The 24,932-nt window shown below is 44.6% G+C and overlaps 1 protein-coding gene across 1 annotated transcript in view; it reads left to right on the forward strand.

Annotated features, from left to right (window-relative positions):
• Positions 1-24,932, forward strand: part of SUPT6H (SPT6 homolog, histone chaperone and transcription elongation factor) — a 2,620,423-nt gene that overhangs the window by 1,316,593 nt on the left and 1,278,898 nt on the right. The window lies entirely within an intron of this gene.

The following is a 24,932-nucleotide window of genomic DNA, read 5'->3' on the forward strand; positions in this document are numbered from 1 at the left end:
AATTGAGGTGTATTATACTGTTGGCTGGCATACAGTCTCACTTTCCTCCCTCTTATTGTGAAGTATGCACTGACACTAGTTGTTCAGATACACAGTATATGTCAGTATTTCCTAGTAGTCTGTCAGCATTTAGTAAGAGACTTCCATAAGGTTCAAATGCTGTAATTTTCAAGGATGTTCTTCTGTTAACTCATTACATCTGAGTGACGCCTCCAGGTTTATCTGCATTTAACGCTTACTGAGACCTCTAGGCATCAAATATTACTTGTTCATGTTTGCATCAATTATTCCAAAGCCATGATATGTACAAGGTTTTAAAATATTTCATCTTAAAGCTTACACAGTAGCAAACTCAACTGCATGAATGTTTATCTGTCTAGTTCAGGTAAGTAGATATTAACTGCTGTTTCTATTACATTAATTTATATAGATATAATTTTAACATTTTTCTTAATCTCTCAACAACCAAGTAACACAGAACTACTTAGCTTCACTTGAAAGCTCTCAGCTAGATTAATAAAATGCTGCTGACAGTGTGTGTGTGTGTAACTTGAGTGGTTGCTGAGATACAGTAAGTTGTTTACAAAATATTAAAATGTAATACTGTGTTTATTGTGACTTATAAAATTCAGTTTAAGACCTAGAACCTAAAGATTACTGTCACTGTAAAATAGTTTGGGCTGAATTGTTTGCCATTTCTACCTCTTCCATAACCTCTATGGTTCCAGAGATATAATTTGATTCTGTGAAAAGTCTTAGGCTGTGCCCATTGGAAGTCACGGTGCAAACTTCCGAGCTCCACTGGAGTGAATGAGTTAAGGTTATTTAAACATTGTCAGGACATTACAATAAAATTATGGATAGTGTTAACTGCACACATGGCTTGGACGCACTATATATATATATATATGTTTATATATATATATATGTGTGTCTATACTTATCTGACATCCCACAACATCGGCACTGCACATACTCAACACACACAATGCCGACACATCAAAACCCGACACACCACTGTAAAACATACACAACACTCAACCTAAAACTACCTAGTTTCCCTCACTCACACCCTGTCCACCATCTGCATGAAACTAAACCCTTACCACTAAAACAGAACATACATTACAAATAAAAAATCTAAAACACTTGCTTTCACATTTCACGTTCTCGCAGGGGGCTATGCCCACCCCCGCACCCCCCATAACCCCATAACTTAAATATACCAATTCCGACATCGCACTGCAACATCCACAAGAGTGGATTTCCTGTTCCGCTCAAGTTGGACTGCCGACCATTCGGATGTTATCATTCTGACATGTTGGTTATCTGACACTTTGAGCTTTTCGGCTCGGTGTTTCGTGTGTCGGTCTACTTAGATTTCACTAATTTAAAGTAGACCCATATATATATATATATATATATATATATATATATATATATATATATATATATATATATACATACATACATACACATATACATACACACATATGTGTGTATATATATATATATATATATATACACACACACACACACACACACACACATATATATATATATATAAAATGTATATTTGTGTGTATATGTATATATATATATATATATATATATATATCTATATATATATATATATATATATATATATACACACACACACACACACACGCATATATATATATAGATATATATATATATATATATATCTATATATAAAATGTACAATATTTGTGTGTGTGTGTATATATATATATATATATATATTTTTTTTTTTTTTTATTTATATATATATATATATATATATATATATGTATATATATATTTTATATATATATATATATAGAGAGAGAGAGAGTAATATAGATGTATATTTTTTTAGCAGCTGTATTTGGTGAGCTAAATATATTGGACAGCAAATGCTACTTTCAATTGACTGGGTCAATCAGACACCTGATTTATAACAGAGGATCAGGAGGCAGGTTTTGTGTGAACATAAATGGTCAATGTTTGTGAGGAGCTGTAGGAGCTATGTGTATTGTCTGTATTTGAAAGAGATATACTAACCAAAGTACATTATTTTGGCCATTTAATTTTCATATGCTCATAGTCAAACATCAGAAGTAACACACAAAGTGCTTATTATGGAGGTATTGTGGAGGTGGCATATCTGTGAAAATGAGACATTAAATTTATTTGATCATACTTTATTTGTTATGGCTTACTGGGGGTGGGGGGCTCTGCATCTGTTTGAGGGAAACAAGATTAAATTCATTTTGGGTCATAACTTCATTCATTTGCTGAGTCCTGTTTTGGAAATGTGTCCTGTCAAAAAGCAGCCTTTTCCCCATTTTGGGGGTTAGAGGTCTATGCATCTGCAACAGAGTAGTGATCTGCCTTTTTGGAGATGGTGTATGTTTGTGTGAAACAAATAGAAATGTATTACTCTGACCAGAAGTTTTCATTTAATTAAATTGAAATGTCAGTGGTACACCCATTTATGAAGTGGTGGTACTTCTGTGAGAGGGAAGGGTTGAAAACATCTATTTTTGTATGTAGAAGCAGCAGATTGTCATTCTGGCTTATCGGGACAGTGAGTTAGTGCACGTGTGTGTAACATGCAATGTGAGTATTTGTACAGTGTGAGCAGTTGGTGCTAAAAAGTATTGCTTATTTATGTACTTGCTTAATTTCAGCACATTCAATTGATAATGGGAAGGAAGTAGTTTGCTACCAGTGTTCAGCCAGTCTTATGAGTAGATGCTGAGTAGTAAAACAAAAGTGTTTTAATATTGTTAACCTTCCATCATGAAAATGCTCACAAGCACAGTCTGTAGTTGTTCTTTTAGACTGGATTTGAATACCTCTGGTTAATTTGTTTTGATTCTTCATGTCACCGATATGTTACAAGTATCTGGGCTGAGTTTGCTGATGACGTTTTTCACCTATGGTGTCTTGAATCTGAGTCTAGTTAGTATAATCCTATCATCTTTAATTGTTCTTAGGCCATGGCTTGAGTCTCTAATTGAGAGGGTGTTTTTACAGGTGGACAGTGGCCTAGGTGACCAGTGGTGAAAGTCGTTATCAGCTAGTAGTATGAATTTAGCATAATAGTTAAAGTTGTTTACCTCACACACATAACCGGGTTTGTGTCATCTCTTGAGGAAAGTTGGCTAAGTTTAAAAGGACCCATAAAGGCAGCTAACCTTGTAGTTGCCTATGAATCTATTTCCAGATTTTGGTTTCTGTCATCTAGAGTTTTTCGTATGTTAATGCCTGATGGAAAGCAGAGTAAGTGAAGGGCCTATTTAATTTTTGGTAGGAATACATTTCCCTGCAGCAGTGGACAGGAGGTTGGAGATGCTGTGACATAATTTAATTTGGGTTAGAGTTTTGTGAGTAGTTTTTTTTTTTTCGTGTAAAGTTTTATTGAACTTTTCAGTAACACTAAAACACTTGAAGCAGACAGTTGTCAACGACTAAAATGTAGACATTTTGTAACTCTCTAAATGACTACATACAACTGTTAGGAAATATTTATAATAAAGCGCAGTATGTATAAGAGATAGTATCAGTTCAACCCCCCACCCTCAAAAGTAATACACAGATAACAGTAGGTAACTATTGTAACCTTGAATAGAGTAGCCCATTGAAAGTTCATAAGAAGTATAATGCATGTCATAAAAGAAAAAAAGATGGAATAGGTAAAGTATATATACGCAGGAACCAGTGTATGTCACTTTTAGAGTATTTGTCCAACATCCTGTAAATTAGGTTTCTTTTTATAGTAATTTTGTAAAGTTTTACAAAAGTTCCTTACTCAGCAAGAAATATGTTGGCATTCTTGATCCTTCATTCTCATTTTCAATCTCTTACAGACACAAAGTCATAAAATTTCAGGGTTTGCAGGCAGAAAAGAGTGCAGTGTGGAAGAAAGATACCCAGACATTTCCAATAGTAGTAGGAGCAATGGGTCTTATAAAAGAAGAATCTACAATCTTTTTTCTATATGTTACCTGTCCATGTAACCCTGTACAAATTGCAGGAGTAGTCATTACTGGGCACATTGCAGGTGCTGTGAAGAGCACTGCTGTCTGGTATCAAAGATTGAAACAGTACTAATTTCATGAACTTTAATCTTACTTTGACTTAGGAATGGGGTCCATTCCCGTCATGGTGTTAGTGACTCAAAAGACTTGGAGAAACTGGGGGGGGGGGGGGGGGGGGGCAAAACTAGACTTTTACTAATAGTGTTATTGATTTGAGGGGAAAGCAACAGGAAAGGATAGAGAAGAATTCTAACAAATTTCTTTACAGGAACTTCGGGAATAGAGGTGCAGTGTTGTCCGTTAGAGATAGAAGGGAATGGGCTCTGTTTTCTGAGTGTTACTTATGTGTATGACTTGCTAGCATTGTTAACCAGCTTGTTTTTTGTTGTCCCATACAGAGGGAGGAGAAATTAGTTTGCAGTTGTTTTTTTACTGGAATTAAGGAGTTAAGATAGAGTAGAGCCCTATATTCAGGTAGGGGATTTCATAAATGAAATTGTTTGTAAAAATAAAGAAGAAAGTGCTCCTAGGACTGAACCTTGGAACTCCAGTGTTCAGGGTGGCAGTGCTCGAGAGGAAGTCATTTGTAAAGACCTGAAAGGTTTTGTCTTTTAGTTAAGTTTGGAGCCATTGTACGGTGTAAGTACTAAAGTTAAATTTGTTTTTTTTCTCAGTAGGTGGACATGATTAACCATTTTAAAGGCTCTTGTCATGTCTTTAAATGGATCCCTATCAGTTGATTGAGTTTTCAGAAACTCAAAATTCATATTAACGAGACAACATGACTGAATTTCTGAAAACCTGAAGCTTTTGAATGGAGATCACGGTACATTGAGGATTGGGAAATTTACCATTTCATCTTCCTCAATGTAGTGCTATTTGGGAGATGGTATATATAAGTGGCAGGGGGTGTGGTTTTTTTTTTCCCCCCTGCAAAACCATAAAAAAAGATGCGTTTTTTTAATGTTTGCGTTTTCAGAAATTCAATCTTATCTCACCTATATGACTTTTGAGTTTCTGAATACTGGCATAGATCCCTTTAAATAGCCCTGTAGTGGCAATACCTTTTTTAATGCTGGAATTTTATTAGTAACTGTGAAGAGAGTTATTCTACTAAAACCATTTTGAAAGCCATTTTGCTGATCACAAAGCAGACTGTATGCATTTCTGTGATGGAGTACTTGCTTGTACTGTTGTTTCTGAGAAAGTTTATTAAGTGGGCACAAGTTTGAAACTGTTTTAAAACCTTTGCAGTCCTTAAGGGGTAAAACATTTGGTAGGGGGAATATTACTGGTATGTTTCACTTGGATGGGGACTAAAAACCAGCTGTAAGGGACAGATTAAGTATACTTGTTAGTGATTTAGCAACGTGGAAGGCAGCCAGTTTTAGACAAGCAAGGATGGAGGGTACTAAACTTAGCTTATGAGCTGACATCTAGTTGCTGCAGTTTGAGATTTCATCGAAGTGGAAGGTGGTGCTATATTCAGCAAGGATATAAGGTGGTAAGGAGGACTAAACAGTATGCAGGGAGAAATTTGAGAGAGAATGCTAGATTTTGCGTAGTACAGATGAGAAAGTGCTTGTATTTGGTTAAGAAAGGCAAGTTGCTCTCTTGGAGTTGACAGCTGTGTTGGACTTCCATTTAACTGTTTTCCAGAAATGCTTGAGAGAAGCAGTGAGAGCTTGTTTCACTCTAAGTTAAGCAGACTTTTTGCCATTGGTAACGTCTGGCTGCTATGAGATTGTTGCAGTGCATCATTGTCTAGTTTCTGCTTCGAGTTTCCAGGCATTCTCTTGGTTTCATCTGATTTTTTAGACTAGAGTTAAGCCAGGGGCAAAATCACCCTCAATCTTTTGCAAATTAATAAAAAAGAATTATGTTTTGTGAAGGTGAGAACTTGTCAAAAGAATATGCTCGACAGTTTGTGGGTTATTCTGGAAAATAGATTCTCAGTCAATTATTTGACGCACAGTAGTGAAGGCATTGTGTTTCCATTCATTAAAGTGATTTACCAATGATTCTATGTATATTGAGGCACTTACAAGTTAAGTGTCGTGATGTATTTTCCTGCTTGCTTTCTCTCTCTTTTTTTTGGTTCATTTTTTAATAAAAAGACTCATAAACTTCTTATTAAGCCATGGCTCCAAAAAATTAGCTTTTCCAGTTATGATGTTACCAGTAGGTTAAGGTCTGGTATGTCCATGGACTGTAATGGGGCACTTTTGCACATGTGCAGTAGTGCAGTCATTAAAGTCTGTGGATGCAACAGATGCTTTTTCTTTGCCTACACCACTGAGTTTAAAGTTTTCTGTTTTTCATCAATGATGTGGGTGCAAGAGTCGTCATTTTTAAACTTTAAAAACTCAAAAAAATGTTTGTTTATACTCTTATTGCTGCGGTGCAAAGCAGGTTTTAGAATGTTGGCAAATCACTTCAGTTTATGCAAGTATTTGTGGAGGTTTCTTAAAAGTTTTAAAGGGCCATGTGGAGATGAGCGGATATTGGCCACTGAGATCATTGGGAAGGTTATTGATTTGTAGGCATGTATGCTTTATATTTACCTCATTTTTATTAGGTCATGGGTAGAGTCCTTGCCATTACGATGGTCTGGTATTATTATCTTGTGTAACTATTGCAGCCTTAGTTAATTTTTTTTTTTTTTGTATATTAAGTTGAGTACCTAATAGTCAACTGCCATTTAAACTGAAGTTTCCTAAGATGTTAATGTATATTAGATTTGAAGTTGTCTTCATTTGCTCTTCAACCTCTGGGTACTCAGATCTGGCACGGATATGACTGCCGCTTTTCCAGCATCTGATCCGAGCTCCAAGCTCCTACTCATAATGCCCATGTCTCCCTCCTCCCTTCCGATCTCGTTTGCTGCGCTAGCATAGGCAACGTGATTCTGAGTTTCCTTCGGGTAAGTGAATAGCTTTTTGTGTATTTCTGTCCTCCATTTTACTTAAATTTCTTCCTTACTATCTTTTCCCTACCCTGCTCTGTTTCGTCAGGAAAAACAAAACAAAAATATTTTTTCTATCTAGTATGTGTGCGTGTGTATGTAAGGTTTGTGCTGGTTGGGCCTCCTTGCTGCGACTATGTCGGAGAATCCCAAACCTGGCTTGAGAAAGTGCCCGGAGTGTGGCCATAAGCTCTCCACACGTGATGGCCACACTCTGGTGCGTAGTATGTTTAGGGGATGTCCTTCAAGGATACATCTGCAGTCATAACATATGGGTTGTCCTGCCTCAGGCAGCCCTTCGGTCGGCCGGATTCCAAAGTCCGGGTCCGGCGTCGGCTGATGTCGCCTCCTCCCTGACGTCAGAGCGGCTGGGGTACAAAAGCATCAGCCGACGCCATTTTCCTCAGTCTTTCTTGCCGCGTGGTGCCCGAAGCAGAAGCTGTTCGCAAGTGCCGGTCGGTCAGATCCAGAGATTTCAGCTACCGAAGACTTCGAAAAAAGCTAAGTACCCCGTTGGGGACTCTTTCTTGCCTCAGCCGATGTCAGACAAAGTAAATAATTGTTTAACTTGTGGGAAACAAATACCTCATAAGGATTTCCATTCTTACTGCCTTCCTTGCTTAGGCCCAGACCACGACGTATCAGCTTGTTTAGCCTGTGCCTCCTTCAACCGACGGACTCTCAGACGTCGGTCGGAGTTTGCAGAGGAGTTTTTTGGAACCGATTTTGCTTATAAAATGCCGTCGGAGACTCTGACTACGCATATGGTCAAAAAATGCAAGGAAAAGGACCGACACTCGCGGCCCGCGGTTTCGGCTGGAACCACGGTTAGGCCTACCGCAAGTGTCTCGGTTTCGGCTGAAACCGAGCCCACGGCTATTCCTACTACCGAAACCATACCTCCGACCACCGAGGCCAGAGAGGCCCCGGCCGAGTCGGCTTCAGAACTCCCTACCGAATCTCCACACATGATGGCCACACTCTGTGCGTAGTTTGTTTAGGGGTTTCCCACCTTGAGTCCTCCTGTTCCATCTGCGCAGTCTTCAACCCCCGTGCATTGATGGACAGGAGGAACACAAGGTAATTGTCAAAGGCCTTCTGACCCCTACCTTGGGGGCCCAGGCCTCTTCTACCCTGATTACTACTACTCCTTCTGTCCCCACCCTGGCCTCTGGGACTCAAACTTCCGCTGAAAGGCCCAGGGACAAACATAGACACTGGGACAGACCAAGGAAGTGATACCCTGATCGCTCGGCCTCCTTCGGTCCCCCAGCCAAGGTTCTCTCTGCTCCGTGACAGGAGTCTCCCCCTGGCTCCATTCCCCTCATTTCTCCCCAAAACTGGAGGAGCTTTGGATCCATTCACTAACCCTGGCTTCTCCCCACTCCACCGACTCTCCAGGCCAGTATCGGTGCCTTCTTCCTCCCGGTCCACCCGCTGTCTTTCTGAAGTGGAGATGGACAGGGTGATGCTGAAATTTATCCGCATTCTGATACAGATGGGAGTCTTGCATGTCCCCTCTCTCTCTGGAGCAGGGGGCAAGGCAGTCGGTGTTCTTACCAATTACTCCTCCTCCGATCTGACCCCCGGTTTCGCAGCCTTTGGATCTGAGGACTTTCGGCATCATGGGGTCAGTGCCATCGCTACCTTGTACCTCGACTCTGGCCATTACCTTGAGTGGGTCGAATCAGACAAGCTCGGATCCATCCAGCTCTCGTAACTGTAGCCTCAGCGATGGATCCAAGGGGAGGGTGTTTGCTCAGAGCTTGTCGGAGCAGAGCCTTCAGAGTTGCGGTGCCTAGAGATTCAGCTCCAACTCCCCCATTCATCCAGAGGATGGCAGATCTGATGGTACTTCATCTCTGATGGTCCGCTCCCCCTCTGCCTTAGACCTTGTGGAGAGGTTTCGCTCTATTCCATCGAGACCCTTCACTGTCTCATCTTCAGACTCTGTCCTGGCTGCCTCTGTTTCTGGTAGGGATTCCGCTATCCTGCAACTTCAGGGAAAGCATGCCACCTCTTTGCCCCAGGAAGCTCCCACATGGTAGCAGCCAAACGTTTTTGAGTTTTCCCCAGAAACTCCACTTGAGGAGGTACATTGAAAACATACGTGCAAAAGGCGACACATTGACTTCCCACTGGAGTCCCTTATGGAAGACACCAATTTGGAGGAAGGTGAGGGTTCCCCCCAGTCACCCCCGATGATGTCTCCTCTGGAGACATCATGGAGATCCTTCGTCAGTGAGGGAGGTGATCTGCCCAGAAATCCAACACTGATGAATTGGTATTCTTGAAGACGTTTTGGAGCAGGGCCCCTCTACATCCTGGGTGCCTCCTCCCATAGATCCACTGGTGGATCTAATTACATCTCATGCAGGGAAGGAACTGGACACGGTGGAGCCAATCCCCACAGACAGTACCCATTGGACCAAGAGATCCCCCGTAGATGCCATGGTAGTGGCCACTAAGAAGGAGCTTGCTCAGGAGAGCACCACAGTCCATCCACCAGACTAGGCGTCCAGGAAGATGGATCACTCTGGGAAGCGGGTGTACACTTCAGCCACGTTTTTGGTCAATGCGCTGAATTATATGGCGCACGTGATTAGACTCCAGCAAGACCTAGTCAAGGAGATCACTGGGTCTACCCAAGGGTCCATGAAAGCAGAGGATCAGAAGGTTTTCTCTTGTAGCATGGCCATCATTATGTCAGTTGCTAACACCTCTATGCGGTTTCTCTATCCTGTCACAGAGCACCGCTAGAGCTGCCGGGACAGGCATTGCCATCAGGCATCATGCCTGGCTCCAACTCTGTGCATTATCGGAACCCTTTAAGGCATCCTTTACCAATGCCTCATACATCGATTCCACTCTCTTTGGAAAGTCAGTACTTGATACTCTAGTACAAAGGGAGAAGGATGAGAAGACTGTGTCTACCGTCGGGATCCACTTCTCCAGCCCCCAGCGATCCTATTCGAGAAATCAACAGGGGGCAAAGAAGATGTGGTTCTGAAAGTCTCAGAGCTACTCCCAGGCTGCTCAGGAGTCACCTTACCCTAGAGGCATGGGGGGATTTGATAGACGCCGCCGCCGAGGCAGAGGGGGTCCAAGGAATCAGGGGTCTTGATAGCCTTTCTCGGACAGACCCACTCAGCAACCCTGAAGAGTTGCCCAGCTGCTCAGCCCTGGAGGCAGTCAGGGGACGTCTCTCTACACCCAACGGACTGGGAGTTTATTACAAACGATTGTTGGGTGTTGCAGGTCATATCCCGAGGCTGTTCTATCCCTTTCAGCCAATCGGCCCTTGTGCCAAGCACATCCCGGACGTTCCACCCATGCAAAGGAGGGGAAGCAGTACTGGAAACTGCAAAGCTGCTAGAAAAGCGAGTCATCCAACCCATCCCCCCCAGACCAGATTAGGCATTTATTCCAGTTTCATTGTGGTCCCAAAGAAGACGGGGGACTTAAGACCCATTCTGGATCTTTCCACTCTAAATCTGTCAGTTTCCAAGACAGAATTCCAGATAGTCACTTTTCATTCTATCCTGCCCTTTCTATAGGAGAACTATTGGATGTGCTCAGACGACCTTCGCGACACGTACTACCACATCAAGATGGACAGGCACACTTGAAGGTTTCTCTGCTTCCGGCTAGGGGCGCTTCATTACCAGTTCAGAGTGCTCCCCTTTGGTCTCACCACAGCCCTCAGGGTGTTTACCAAAGTGATGGCAGTGGTAGTGACTCACCTGAGACTACAGGGATTTCAGGTCTTCCGCTACGTGGTTGACTGGCTCCTTGCTTCCCCTTCCAGGCGTCAACTCTGCCAAATGAGGAATTCCCTACTGCACTTAGCCTTTCAGTTGGACTTAACCATCAAGCTCAACAAATCCTTACTGACCCCCTTTCAAGTGCGGGACTTCTTCAGAGCCCGGCTGGACACTATTCAAACCAAGATGTTTGTGTTTCACTGTAGCAGTCATCACCAGAGGGTTATCCCTGCTGTGGTAGCCCTCGGCTGGCCTGAATACCAAAGTCAGTGTTTTTGTGCGCCAGCTGCTGTCGCCTGTAGTCTGACATCAGGTCATCAGTACTATAAAGCAAGGCAGCCGATGTGATTACATCAGTCTTTCTTGCCGTGGAGCCCGTAGCAGAAGCAGTTTGCACGAGTGCCAGTCGGTCACTACCAGAAGTCGAATTTCAGCAGAAAACGTCTAAAGCCAAGTACCCTGTTGGGGACCCTTTTTTCATGCTGTAACCGATGTCTGAAAAAGTTAACAATTGTCTCGCTTGTGGAAAGCAGATCCCACACTGACACTTTCATTCTTACTGCATAACTTGTTTAGGCCCAGACCACAACGTCCCTTGTTGCCAGTTCTGTGCCCTCTTTAATGCGAGAACCATTCGCTGTAGAGCTCTTTTTGTAAACAATTAATGTGATAGTGTTCAATCTTGCCGTTTGTTCTTACACATGGGTTCGGAGCCGATCCTCGGCTCCGTGTCGGCCGCTTGCAAGCTCTGCATTGAGAAGAAGCTCGAGACAACCTAATACCCACAATCCCCCTCTGCCTTTACCTCAGATCTAGTTTGCCGCTGCTGCGTTCGCATCACTGGGATCTAGCTCGAGCAACTTCAGATAAGGAATAACTTTTATTATTGTTATTTTTGAGAAAAAAATTATTCTAAAAGTACTATTTGGTGACATAGTGTATGTGTGTGGGGTAAGGTAGAAATACTGCACCGTTAAAGTTTAATTAACTTGTTAGAGTTTTTCGGGGCCTTCCACCCCTTACTCGATTTTGACAACCGGACTGACTTATATATCGGATTCGACTTTTTTACTGGATTTGTCTCTCTACTGGACTTGACCTTTTTTCTCTTACCTGTTTTTTCTTCAAGATGTCTGAGAAAATTAAATCAGGTTTTAAACGTTGCCAGTGTGGCCAAAAAATGTCAGTTACTGACAACCATAGTTCCTGTGTCTACTGCCTTGGCCCTCTCCACTTACAAGAGGACTGTTCAATTTGTCACTCTTTTAGTGGGAGTTTCATGACAGATAGGCGCAGGAAACTCATGGACAGGGGGTTATTAAAACCTTCTTTTCAGGAGGCTCTGGATGCTTCAGACCAGGCATCCAAATCCTCGAAGGAATCGAAGACGTCGGAGCCCAAGTCATCGGCTCCGAGCTCTTCGATAAAGTTAGATCACCGGTTCCACAGACTTGGGCGAGTGTTCAACTGTTGTCAGTTCGAGCCTCGAGTCTTGGAACCGGTGATGGAGCTCCCTCCTCGACACTATTGAGGTCGGCTCCGTCTTGGTTCCTTCGACCCGTTCTTCTTCTAAGCTCTCCGATGTCGATGTGGATCGTGTGGTGCAGAAGTTATTGGAGCATTCGGCTCTATCCAAACTTATTTCGGTTTCCACCCAGTTGGTGTCGAAACTTGAAGGCCTCCCATTGTCTCCATCCATTCCTCCTCCGAGACCTGTCCAGTCTTTGGAGCCGGAAGAGGTTGATCTACTGATTGTGGAGCCCTCGGGTCCAGAACCGTCCTTTTCTCAGTCTGTTCCTCTCACCTCGACTCCGGATCTGGTACCGGAGTCTCGAGCCGACGATCTGTCCTTGGTTCCGGGGCCGAGTCGAACCGGCTTAGGTTCCGACTCTTCCCCTCGGGCCTCGGCGGATCGTTCGGCCCGTCCTCGGGTCGATGCCTTCAGTGCCTGTCTCGGGATTCTTCCCATTTCTTCGAACCGGGAGATTCTTCACTCGGGACCCGGGGCCTTCGATCTCATGAGGAAGGTGTTGTCTACCCAGACAACCACATCAGTAGAAGCAACCTCTCCTCCCCATAAAGGGCCGTTATCCTCCTCTGCACCCACGGCTACATCCAAGCGTCGAGCACCGGTGTCTCAGCCACCCCTGGAGGGTGCCCCCTCTTCCTTGGAGGCTTCTTCGGATGCTCCCCACGAAGAAGTCCCTAGGAAAAGATTGTGTAAGAGGAGACACTTAGATTCTCCACAAGAATCTTTGACATCCGATACTGACTTGGATGAGTCAGAAGGGTCCCCTAAGTCACCTTCAGAAGATGTCTCTTTTCTGACATATTGGAGATCCTGAAACAGAGAGGTGACTGGCAGTCCCTTCCCCCTTCTGAGGATGAGTCAGTATTGCTGAAGGCATTTGGTGCTCGCCCTTCCTCCTCCTGGGTCACTCCTCCCTTCGATGAATTAATGGAACTTATTGCTCAAGGGCGGGAGGCTCCTGACACAGTGGAATCAGTCCCTAGGAAGCCTAATAAGTATATCACTGCACCCCAGGACAAGACTTACTTAACAAAAGGAGTTCCAGTGGACGCTATGGTGGTGGCAGCGCCACGAAAAGGAGATGTCGGAATCTTCCTCATCTGTCCATCCCCCTAATAAAGATTCTAGGACTATGGACAGGTATGGGAAGCGCATTTTTAGTTCAGCGGCTTTTTCCATGCGATCCCTGAACTACTCGACCCACTTTACGACTACAGAGGGATCTAGTCAAAGAGTTGGGAGATACCTCCAGGGTACTACAGATGCTGCTGTCTCAGAGAAAGTGACAGCGCAACTTAATACCCTTACATCCATTGTGAACTCGTCCATGAGGCTGATCTCTTACGCAGCCGAAGGTTCGAGTAGGGCAGCAGCTTCAGCGATTGCTCTTCGCAGACAATCCTGGATGCGCTTATGTTCATTTGCGGAAGCCTTCAAGTCTTCCTTTACTAACGCCCCATTTGACGGTGCCACTCTTTTTGGCCCCAAAGTAAAGGAGACCCTTACCCGGTGTGAGCAGGAGGGAAAGACTCTGTCTGCTGTCGGAGTCCGTTTTTCCACCCCATCCAGACTGTACCCCAAAGGGCAACGTGGTGGAAAAATGTGGATGTTCTTCATTCCACATTGCTGCAGTCCTAACCATTGGGTAGTCCGCTGTCCAGTCGGCCCGAATACCAAAGTATATGGCTGACGTCGGTCAAGGCGCATTAGACTGATGTCAGGACGTCAGGGTACTAATGCGCATGACCGACGTCATATCCTCAGTCTTTTTTTGCCGCATGGTCCGATGCAGAAGCAGTTTTGCGAGTGCAGGTTGTCGTTCTGAAATTTTCTGAAGTCGGAGTTTCAGACCGAATCAAAGTTGGCTAAGTACCCCGTTGGGGAACATTTTGGTTTTTTCTTGCTTCAGTATTTAACCAGATGTCAGAAAAAGTGAATAACTGTATTTCTTGTGGGAAACAGATACCTCATAGGGATTACCATACTTTGTGTATACCTTGTTTAGGGCCTGAGCACGACGTTGTTGGATGCCGCTCTTGTGCTAGATTTAACAAACGCACTATTAAGAGAAGGTTAGACTGTGCCAGGTTAGTGTTTGGGAAGCGTTGTAATTATAAAATGCCGTCGGATGCTCCGGCCCGCTTCATTCAAAAAGCGCAAGGACAAAGCAGCGAAGTCTAGGGTTGAAGAACCGCAGTCCCGGACGTCGGTTCTTTAGAAGGCTCAGTGGAGCCAGAGGTTTTGCCAGGAGTTTCTGTGGAGTCTCAGGCAGAGACTTTACTGTTACAGGATGTGCCCTCTCAGGAGGTAGGCCAGGCTGCTCAGGTAGCTGTTCTTCCCTCTCTTCCTAAGGTAGTTAGAGCCTCTCCTTCTGTTTCCAAGACTTCTTTGAGAGGTAGGCCAAGTTTAGCTTCAGTGGGGGCTTCTCCTAGCACTTCAGGTTCTGTGCCTAAGAAACATATGCTTAAAATGGCAGAGGATTTGATTACTATGATTAGAGGTTCTATGCCCTCCTGATAAGAGGCCTAGGGTGGAGCCTGAGTTTGAGAGTTTTGAACAGTGTTCAGAGGCTTCTGAGTCTTCGCTGAAGACTTGCAGGAGTTCCCTCATTATTCTGATTCTGATGTGGATGATTCCACTCCTTCAGCTTCTCCTCCTGAGGATTTTTCATTTTCAGAGACTCTGCATTCCATGAGGGAGCATTTTAAATGGGAAGGCCAAGATTTCTCTGATTCCAGGAAGAGGCTTAGGAATTCTTGTTTTACCCCAGCATAGGCCCTTAGCTATACCTCCTGTGTTGAATGTGGTGGAAGATGTTTTTGCAGAGGCTTCCTGAACCCTGATTCTTTGCCTCCTGCCCCTGTTAAACCTGATAGGTACTATAGGGTGCCTGAAGCTCATAAGTATCTTTTAAGAGTCCTAGGGCAGACCCAGAAATTGTTTCTCAGGGTCCTAAAGGTGTTAAGGCCTCTGTTGTTAAAAATCCTGTTCCCTCTGATAAAGAGGCAAGGGCTTTGGATAGATGGGGAAAGAAAGTGTATACTTCTTCCACTTTAGCCATGAGGCGTTGAATTGTCAGTTTCACATGTTAAAATATCAAAATTATCTCCTTTCACAATTGAAATCTAAGGTGGATGCTCTGGCGGAAGGTATTGAGTGTAAAGAGTTGCTGGATTTAGTTCATGTGTCTGAACAAGTGGGTAAGCATTCTTTGCAATGTGGTTTTGATGCTGTGCAGGCCTCCTCGAGGGTGGCTGCCACTGGCTCTGTTCTTCGCAGGCACGCTTGGTTGAGGGATCAGAATTTAGCTGAGCATGTTAAGACAAGGATTTTGGATGCTCCTTTGCAGTCTGATGTGTTGTTTGGTTAGCCTGTGGAAGCAGTTTTAAAGAAAATGGAGGACAAGGCTAAATCTATGCAGACTGTTAAAGATTTTTGCAGGTGCAGCCTCCAAAGTTTAGCAGAAATTGGCCTACTAAGGGATGGACATATCCTGCTTATGATTCCCAGTCTAGGGGCAGGTCTAGACGTGGTAGGGGCAGAGCTCAAGGTTCTTTTAGGCCTAGAACAGGAGTTCTCCTGCTCAGACTTCTGGTGAGGGCAGGGGTCAGTCCTTTCGTAAACAGACCCAATGACCTGCCTTTCCAGCTGGCAGTACATTCGCGCCTGACAGCTCCTTTGGGAGGAAGACTGTCTCTTTTCAAAGAAAATTGGAATTTAATTACTCAAGACAGATGGGTTTTGGATATCATTCACCACGGTTACAGGTTTTATTTCCATACCTTGCCCCTTTCAAAGGCATGCCAGACGTTCCTCCTCCACAAAGGAAAGAGGCTCACAAGCAAATTTCTCTGTTACTCCAAATAGGGGCCATTCAGCCAGTCCCTGTACCAGAAAGGGGCCTAGGATTTTATTCTCGCCTGTTCCTAGTACCAAAGAAGGGGAACACGTGGAGACCAATTTTGGATTTATCTATCCTCAACACTTATCTGGACATTCCCAAGTTCAAAATGTTGACGTTACAACAGCTTTTACCTCTGCTGGGCAAAGATCACTGGATGGTAACTTTAGATCTCAAGGAAGCTTACCTTCATGTGCCTATAAGACTAAGTTGCAGAAAGTATCTGCGTTTTCGAGCTGGAAATTCTCATTATCAGTTCTCTGCATTGCCCTTTGGCTTATCTACTGCCCAGAGTATTCACAAAGGTTCTGGCTCCAGTGATAGCTTACTTCAGGCTAAAAGGAATTCAAATCTATCCTTATTTGGACGATTGCCTGATTCTGGCTCAAGAAAAGGAAGACCTTCTACAGCATTTGGAATATGTCATAGCAGTGCTAAGATGCCTAGGGTATTCTGTGAACGAAATAAAGTCCAGTCTAGTACCCTCTCAAGACATGTGCTTTCTGGGTGTGAGACTGAATACAGCAGCCCAGATGGCCTTTTTAACCCCGGACAAACAAAAGAATCTTTCCAGTTACTTCCATCAACTATCTCTTCAGTCCGGGCTGACTGCAAGGACAGTCCTTCAAGCCTTAGGGTTCATGGCATCTTGTATTCTGGTGCTTCCCAATGCCAAACTGCATATGAGGAAGCTGCAATGGTATCTCAAAATGTATGGACACAGCACTGCCAGGATTTGGACACTGTCATTCAAATAATACCTTGCATTCAAAAAGAATTTTTGTGGTGGGCTCAGGAATGTCACCTAAACAAGGGACTCTCTGTGACCCGGCCAGAGGCGAGTCAGATTTTAACGACAGATGCCTCGGACATTGCTTGGGAGCTCATCTAAATGGAAAGTGGATACAAGACAAGTGGCCTGCCAGACTACAGCATCTACATATCAACATGAAGGAGATGTTAGCAGTCCAGTTTGCATTAATGGCTTTCAAGGAGTTACTTCTTCCAGGGCAGGTGTTGATTCTAACAGACAACACAACTGTCATGTGGTACATCAACAAACAAGGGGGAACACATTCTTACCCGCTATGCAGGCAAGCAATGATTTTATGGGAGGCTGCGCCAGCTTGCATCTATCTCTTCTGGCAACGTTTCTCCCGCCTCCACAGTACTCCTTAGCAGATGTGTTAAGCAGACAAATCATGGATCCCCACGAGTGGAAACTGGATCTTCATGTATTTCAGAAATTGACAGTGTCATGGGGAACTCCAGACATAGATCTGTTCGCTTCTCCACTAAACCACCAGCTGCCAAAGTTTTGCACAAAGGGGTTTCATCACACAGCTTGGAAAGTGGATGCTCTTTCTTTCAGTTGGAAAAATCTTCATGTGTATGCCTTTCCACCTCTGCCTCTTCTTCCAAAGGTGCTCCTAAAGGTCAGACAAGACAAGCCAAGGATGATTTTAATAGCTCCAGATTGGCCTCGACAACACTGGTACCCACTACTAAGGAGTCTGGTAAGGAAGCCTCCATGGCCTTTACCTTTGATTCCACATCTGTTATCTCAGAAGGACGGTCACCTGCTCAATGTCAAGCTTCACTCTCTTCATCTAACAGCCTGGCATATTCTGTTTTGAAACACAGCAGGTCTCAACTTCCTCAACAAGTTTTAAATGTGATTATGGAAGCCAGAAGACCTAGTACAAGGAAAGTGTACGCAGAAAATGGAAGAGATTTTTATTTTGGAGTGCAGCAAAGAATTTGGAGATTTCTGAGCCTAATTTGAGTGTGGCTCTTCAATATCTTACTGAGTTATTGGACAAAGGTTTGTCCTTCTCTTCCATTAAGATTCATGCTGCAGCAATTTCTGCTCACTATGATTGTGACCCACCATTGTTTTCGCATCCTTTGTTCAAGCAGTTTCTTAGAGGGGCAAAGAATATAAGACCCCACGAGAGCTCCTACTCCTGCTTGGGATCTCAATTTTGTGTTGGAAAAACTTACTCTACAACCTTTGAGCCTGCGGCTACTGCTGAATTGAAATACTTGTCATGGAAGACTGCTTTTTTGTTGGCTATTACTTCTGCAAGAAGGGTTTCTGAGTTGCAGGCCCTTATGGCAGTAGAGCCCTTTTGATTTTCCATAAGGATAGGGTATCATTACGCACTAATCCTTCCTTTATGCCTAAGGTGGTTTCTAGTGTGGCTTTAAACCAAACTATTCATTTGCCTACTTTCTATGCAGATCCCCAAAATAAGGGGGAAAAGATTTTGCACACTTTAGATGTACATAGGCAGTTGCGTTATTATTTAAGCAGGACTAAGGATTTCAGGCAGTCTCAGCAGTTGTTTGTTTCTTTTGCTTTGAGTTCTCAGGGCAAGCCTGTGTCTAAGCAAACTATTTCTAAGTGGATTGGGTTTTGCATTTCATTTTGTTATTCCCATCATGGCAAGGAGATTCCAGCTGGGATTAGGCCTCATTCCACTAGGGCTACTGCCACTTCAACAGCATTTCTAAGGGGTGGCAACTAAGGATATTTTGGAGGCAGCTACTTGGAGTTCAGTGCATACTTTCTCTAAGCATTACCACCTTCCTCTCTACTCTAAATCTAGGGCTGGTTTTGCCACAGCTATTTTGCAAGGCATGTTGACAGCTCCTGCTTCCTTATGATTTGCCAGCCTCCCTTACCTCTGCTTTGGGATTCTACCCAATGGTTAGGACTGCAGCAATGTGGAATGAAGAACATAGTACAGTTTTGTACCTACCATAAATGTAGATGTTCGAGGATCCACATTGCTGCAGTCCAATTTACCCTCCCTCCTTCCCCTCTGTGTTTAGGGGTGGTGGTGTGGGTTAGGATATACTCTTGTACTTTTGTATATATTGTATATATGTTTGGTGCAGGGTTTTTTGGTTTGGGCCTTGTCTTTTTAGGGTCTTCTGACATCTGGGGCAAGAAAAGACTGAGGATATGACGTCGGTCATGCGCATTAGTACCCTGACGTCCTGACATCAGTCTAATGCGCCTTGACCGACGTCAGCCATATACTTTGGTATTCGGGCCGACTGGACAGCGGACTACCCAATGGTTAGGACTGCAGCAATGTGGATCCTCGAACATCTACATTTATGGTAGGTACAAAACTGTACTTTTCGAAAACCCCAAGGATCTTTCCCAGGCACACAGGGTGATGCCCCTTCTAGAGGCAGAGGAGGGGGCAGAGGTGGAAGATGCCGCCCTGGCGGCAGAGGGGGTCCGCAGAATCAAGGTGACAGGGATACACTCCCTGGTAAACCTTTCCAGCACTCCTGAGAGGAGGCCCGACTGTCCTGCTCTGGAGGCAGTCGGGTCGCTAGCTTTATACCCTCAGGCCTGGCAAAACATAACTACAGACAAGTGGGTAAAAAGCGTGGTTACCAGAGGTTACAATATACCATTTCTATCCTATCCCATTCCAAAGAAAAGACTCCCAGATGTGCCGCCCCATCTGCGAGAGCCAGCAGCTATAGAAATTTCAAAGCTGCTAGAAAAAAGAGTCATCCAACCAGTCCCAGCGGACCAAAGAGGATTCGGAACTTACTCAAGGTTCTTTTTAGTTCCAAAGAAAACAGGGGACTGGAGGCCCATTCTGGACCTAAGCGACCTCAATACCTTCGTCAAGAAAGAAAAGTTCAATGGTCACGCTTCAATCGATCCTTCCATTCTTACAGAAGGACGACTGGATGTGCTCAATAGATCTGAAGGATGCATACTACCACATCAAAATGGCCAGGGCATCCAGAGATCATTTGCGCTTCCGGCTGGGTGCCAGTCATTTTCAGTTTCGAGCCCTGCCCTTTGGTCTGACCTCAGCCCCCAGGGTCTTCACCAAATGCATGGCAGTGGTAGCGTCTCACTTGACGCCTAGGATTCCAGGTGTTTCCGTATCTGGACGACTGGCTCCTTTCTGCCACCACCCAGCGTCAACTAGTACAGGCCAGAGACTACACTCTTCAACTGTGTGTTCACCTCGGAATTTCCGTAAACTTCGGAAAATCCTTCCTACAGCCATCACAGCGTATCTTATTCATAGGAGCGGAATTAGATACACATCAGTTAATTCTAAGACTTCCTCCAGAAAGGATACTTTCACTTCAGACTCACATACGTCTTCTTCTTTGTCCAGGAAATCCCCAGCAAAACTGGTACTGAAGGTTTTGGGACTCATGTCAGCTTCTCTTATTGCAATACCCTTGGGAAGACTACCCATGAGAGTCCTACAATGGCTACTGTTTGCACAATGGTCGTTCCAACAACTACCTCTGACACACGAGATTCTTATAACGAACACATGCAAATCACACCTAGACTGGTGGCTTCAGACTTGCAACCTTTCCAAGGGGAGACCATTTGTGCTACCCGCTCCGACAGCTACGGTGACCACGGACGCTTCCCTGATAGGGTGGGGGGGCATCTTTCAGGGACAGACAGTCCAAGGCGAATGGACCAGTTTAGAGTACAATCTGCACATCAATGTTCTAGAGTTGAGGGCAGTGTTCCTAGCGTTGCAACACTTTGCTCCCCTTCTTCCTCTGGGAACTATTGCATTTCAGACGGACAACATGTCTGTAGTCTGGTACATAAACAAGCAAGGGGGAACCAAGTCCTATCAGCTATGCAGAGAGGCCATGAGAATCTGGCAATGGGCGGAGTCCACGGGTCGCTTTCTGATAGCAACGCACATCCCGGGATCATCCAACGTCATAGCCGACAGGCTGAGCAGAGCAATACTGTTACCGCACGAGTGGTCCCTAAAACAGACAGTTGCGAAAAGATTTTTCGCGTGGGGCCAGCCTTCCTACGATCTGTTTGCATCTCCAATGAACGCCAAATGCAGGAGCTACTTTGCCCTATTACCCCTCCAGGGGAAGTCCCCAGGGACGCACTGATTCACGATTGGCCCCGGGTCTCCTGTAATGCATTTCCTCCTTCCCCTGATCTCAAAGTTTCTCCAGAAAGCCAACAACCTACACAGGACAATAATCCTCATTGCCCCATTCTGGTCTCGTCAAATTTGGTTCCCCTTCCTCATGACACACTGCATTCGGGGACCCTGGATCCTGGACCCAGAGCCAGATCTATTGACTCACTCGTCAGGGGCTCCCCACCCGCTCTTGTCCCTCCATCTAGCAGCTTGGCTGCTCCAATTCAACTTAGCCAGGTCTGATCTTCTTTCGCCTGCAGTTCAAAATATATTAGTGGCTTCTCATAAAGCTTCCACTACTAAAACATATACTAGTAAATGGAAGCTCTTTGTATTCTGGGCAATACACAGCAAGTGGACCCTGTTATAGCTCCTTTGAATAAAATATTAGAGTTTTTAACAGAATTGTTCCATCAGGGTGCTTCTCCTGCCACATTAAGAGTTCAATTGGCTGCCATTTCTAATTTCCATGTGGAAGAATGTGGGCTCCAGTTATGGCCCACAGACTTTGTAAAGCCTTTTAAAAGGGTCTTTTCATATTAGACCACCAATTAGATCTCCCACGCCACCTTGGAGTCTAAACTTATTATTATCTAAGTTGATGCTGCCCCTTGAACCAGCCTCCTCTTGCCCATTAAAATTTTTGTCGTGGAAGACTCTCTTTTAGTAGCCATTACATCCGCTTAGGCGAGTATCTGAACTTCAAGCTCTCTCCATTAAACACCCTTATTTGATCTTTCACTCTGACAGAGTTTCTCTTCACTAATTCATCCTTCCTTCCTAAAGTTTGTTCTATTAACAATATTAACCAGTCCATTGAATTACCCACTTTCTTCAAAAATCACTCCAATAAAATGGAGTATATGTTGCACAAATTAGATGTCCACAGACAACTAAGGTTTTACTTGATAGAACAAAAGATCACAGGAAATCTGATCAACTTTTGTAGCCTTTGCTGATAACAGAAAAGGAGTAGCGGTTACTAAAAGAACTCTTTCTAAGTGGTTAACTGATTGTATCATCTATGTCTATGATTCTACAGATCAAAGTCTTTTGCACAAACCCAAAGGACATTCCACAAGGTCAGTGTCTACATCCCTGGCTCATGCAGCTCGCCTACCACTAGATGCTATTTGTGCGGCTGCTACTTGGTCTAAACCACATACATTCATTTCTCATTATAAGGTAGACAAGGTTTCTAGGGACAGGGCAACCTTTGGTTCCACTGTGCTCAAGAACGCCCTTCCGTGAGTTCCTCAGGAACAAGGAGCTAGGGACGCTACCCATGTGTAAGAACAAACGACGAGATTGAACACTATCACATATAGAAGTTATGTCCTTACCATAACGTTCCATGTGAAGTGTTCATCTCGCCTTTGTTCTTACATTCCCACCCTCCCACCCTTAGGAAGAACGTTCAGTTTGGTGCCTGGTCTGGGGCATTCTGCTTCTGCATTGCAGTTGTTGTATATATAGTTGGCATGTATACATATATATATATGTATATATATAGACTCTTAGTTTTTGTGCATATGTGTATATTGGCATGAGTGTTTCTCTCTCTGACTGCTGGTTTACTTGCAAACTAGATCTGAGGTAAAGGCAGAGGGGGATTGTGGGTATTAGGTTGTCTCGAGCTTCTTCTCGATGCAGAGCTTGCAAGCGGCCGACACGGAGCCGAGGATCGGCTCCGAACCCATGTGTAAGAACAAAGGCGAGATGAACACTCCACATGGAACGTTATGGTAAGGACATAACTTCTATTTTTCGTATTCCGTCTTCAAATTCCGATATGGTGTCCATCAGCCAACAATCTGCCAATATTCTGAAAAATGTAAAGATAGCGACAAGGCCACACAAGGCTAAGCCTTTCAATGATGCTACCGCTAAGCATGTCATCAGTTCTCTGGAATTCAGTGTGGCGCTTTCACAGCCCCTGATGCCAGACTCGCTTTCTTTGCAGGCCTCTGCTGAGACCCCTTTCAGAGTCTGGTATGCCGCAGAAATCCAGTTTGTCTTCCGAGCATTTGGCTGTCTCTGCCTTGGTTGGGTTTGGAGCTGCGATGCAGGCACTGGCTTCCAAGGATGCCGTTGGTACTACCGATTCTAGACAAAAAACAATGTCTTCTTTTCCAACTAACGTTTCTCAGAAACAGACGGATTCTCTCAGGCCTTGAAGCCAGGCCACTCCTAGGAAATCTGCTTCTAGCCACCATCTTCCTGCTGCTCCCTCTCCCCAAGTTGAAATGCTTAAAATGGTGGAAGATCTCATCTCCCTTATCCGAGGTACTCAAGCCCCCACCCCAGAAAGGAAAAGGCTTCCTTCTCCAGAAATTATGACAGACCAAGAGTCTGAGGAATCTAATTATTCTGCCTTTGAAGAGGGGCAACAGCCCTAAACTGTTTCAGGATGCAGCGGAATCCATCCCCTTTGCCTCCCCTCCAGAGGACCTCTCCTTTGGGGAAACCTGCCACTCCCTCAGGGAACATTTTCATTGGGAATCTCAGGACTACCCACAGTCTAAAAAATTAGAGTTTCTGGACCTGCCCCAGCACAGACCCCTGGCCATACCTCCTATTCTGGAAGTGGTGGATGATGTTTTCCTTGAATCCAGTTTAAGCCCCCTGATGTCCTGCCTCCTGCTCCAGCTAAACCGGACAGGTACTACAGAGTACTGGATTCTCACAAATACCCATACAGGAACCCTGCTGCAGACCCTGAGGTCATTACACAGGGGACCCAAAGGAGCCAAGACTAGTCAAGAATCCTCTTTCTTCTGACAAAAACTCCAGAGCTCTGGACAGATGGGGTAAGAAAGTATACACCTCTGCAACCTTAGGTATCAGAGGACTCAGTTGCCAGTTCTGTGTGTTAAAATATCAACACACTTTGGAACAAATAAAGCAGAAGATTGCTACCTTGCCTGATGGTACCAACTCAAAAGAGCTGGCAGAATTACTTCACTCTGCTGGTCAAGTGGCCAATCACTCATTACAATGTGGATATCACGCCCTAGAAGCCTCTAGCAGGGCAAAATCTATGCAAACAGTAAAGGATTTATTTCACGTTCAACCGCCCAGATTCAGCAGAAACTTACTCTCTAAGCACTGGGCCTTCCCGGCACCCAGCAGACAGGGCAAAGTAAGCCCCACAGGGGCATCCAGGCCCCCTATCCCAGGGCCAGCAAAAAAGCAAACAGTGGACCACTTCTGCCTCTAAGGCAGGGAGTTCTAAGCCAAGCTTCTATGGTAAACACTGACAATGACTCTCCCTCCCCCTTCTGCCCTCCTTCCTCTCATCTAAAACTAGGAGGAAGGGTCACCCTCTTCAAGAACAATTGGGTCTCTATAACCAAGGACCAATGGGTATTAAAAATCATTTCTCAGGGATACAGATTCTCCTTCAGCAAACTCCCAATTCCAGGAAGGTACCCAGAACTCCCCCCAAGCCAGTGGGCAGAGGCATTAAAACAGGTAAAAACACTAATATCCCAGGGGGCAGTAGAACCTGTCCCTCTGGATCAAACAGGAAAAGGTTTTTATTCCGTATTATTCTTTATTCCCAGAAAAGAGGGCACTTGCCACACCATCCTGGATCTATCCAAACTGAACACCTTCTTGGAGGTTCCCAGATTCAAAATGCTAACCTTGCAGCAGCTCCTGCCTGTGCTCGCACAAAATGCCTGTCTGGTGACACTAGACCTAAAAGATGCCTACCTCCACATCCCCATCCGGGAATCGTGCAGAAAATTCTTGCACAG

The sequence above is a fragment of the Protopterus annectens genome, chromosome 13.part0 (assembly GCF_019279795.1).
Source record: "Protopterus annectens isolate FY-2018-M chromosome 13.part0, PAN1.0, whole genome shotgun sequence".
In the NCBI taxonomy this organism is placed as follows: domain Eukaryota; kingdom Metazoa; phylum Chordata; order Ceratodontiformes; family Protopteridae; genus Protopterus; species Protopterus annectens.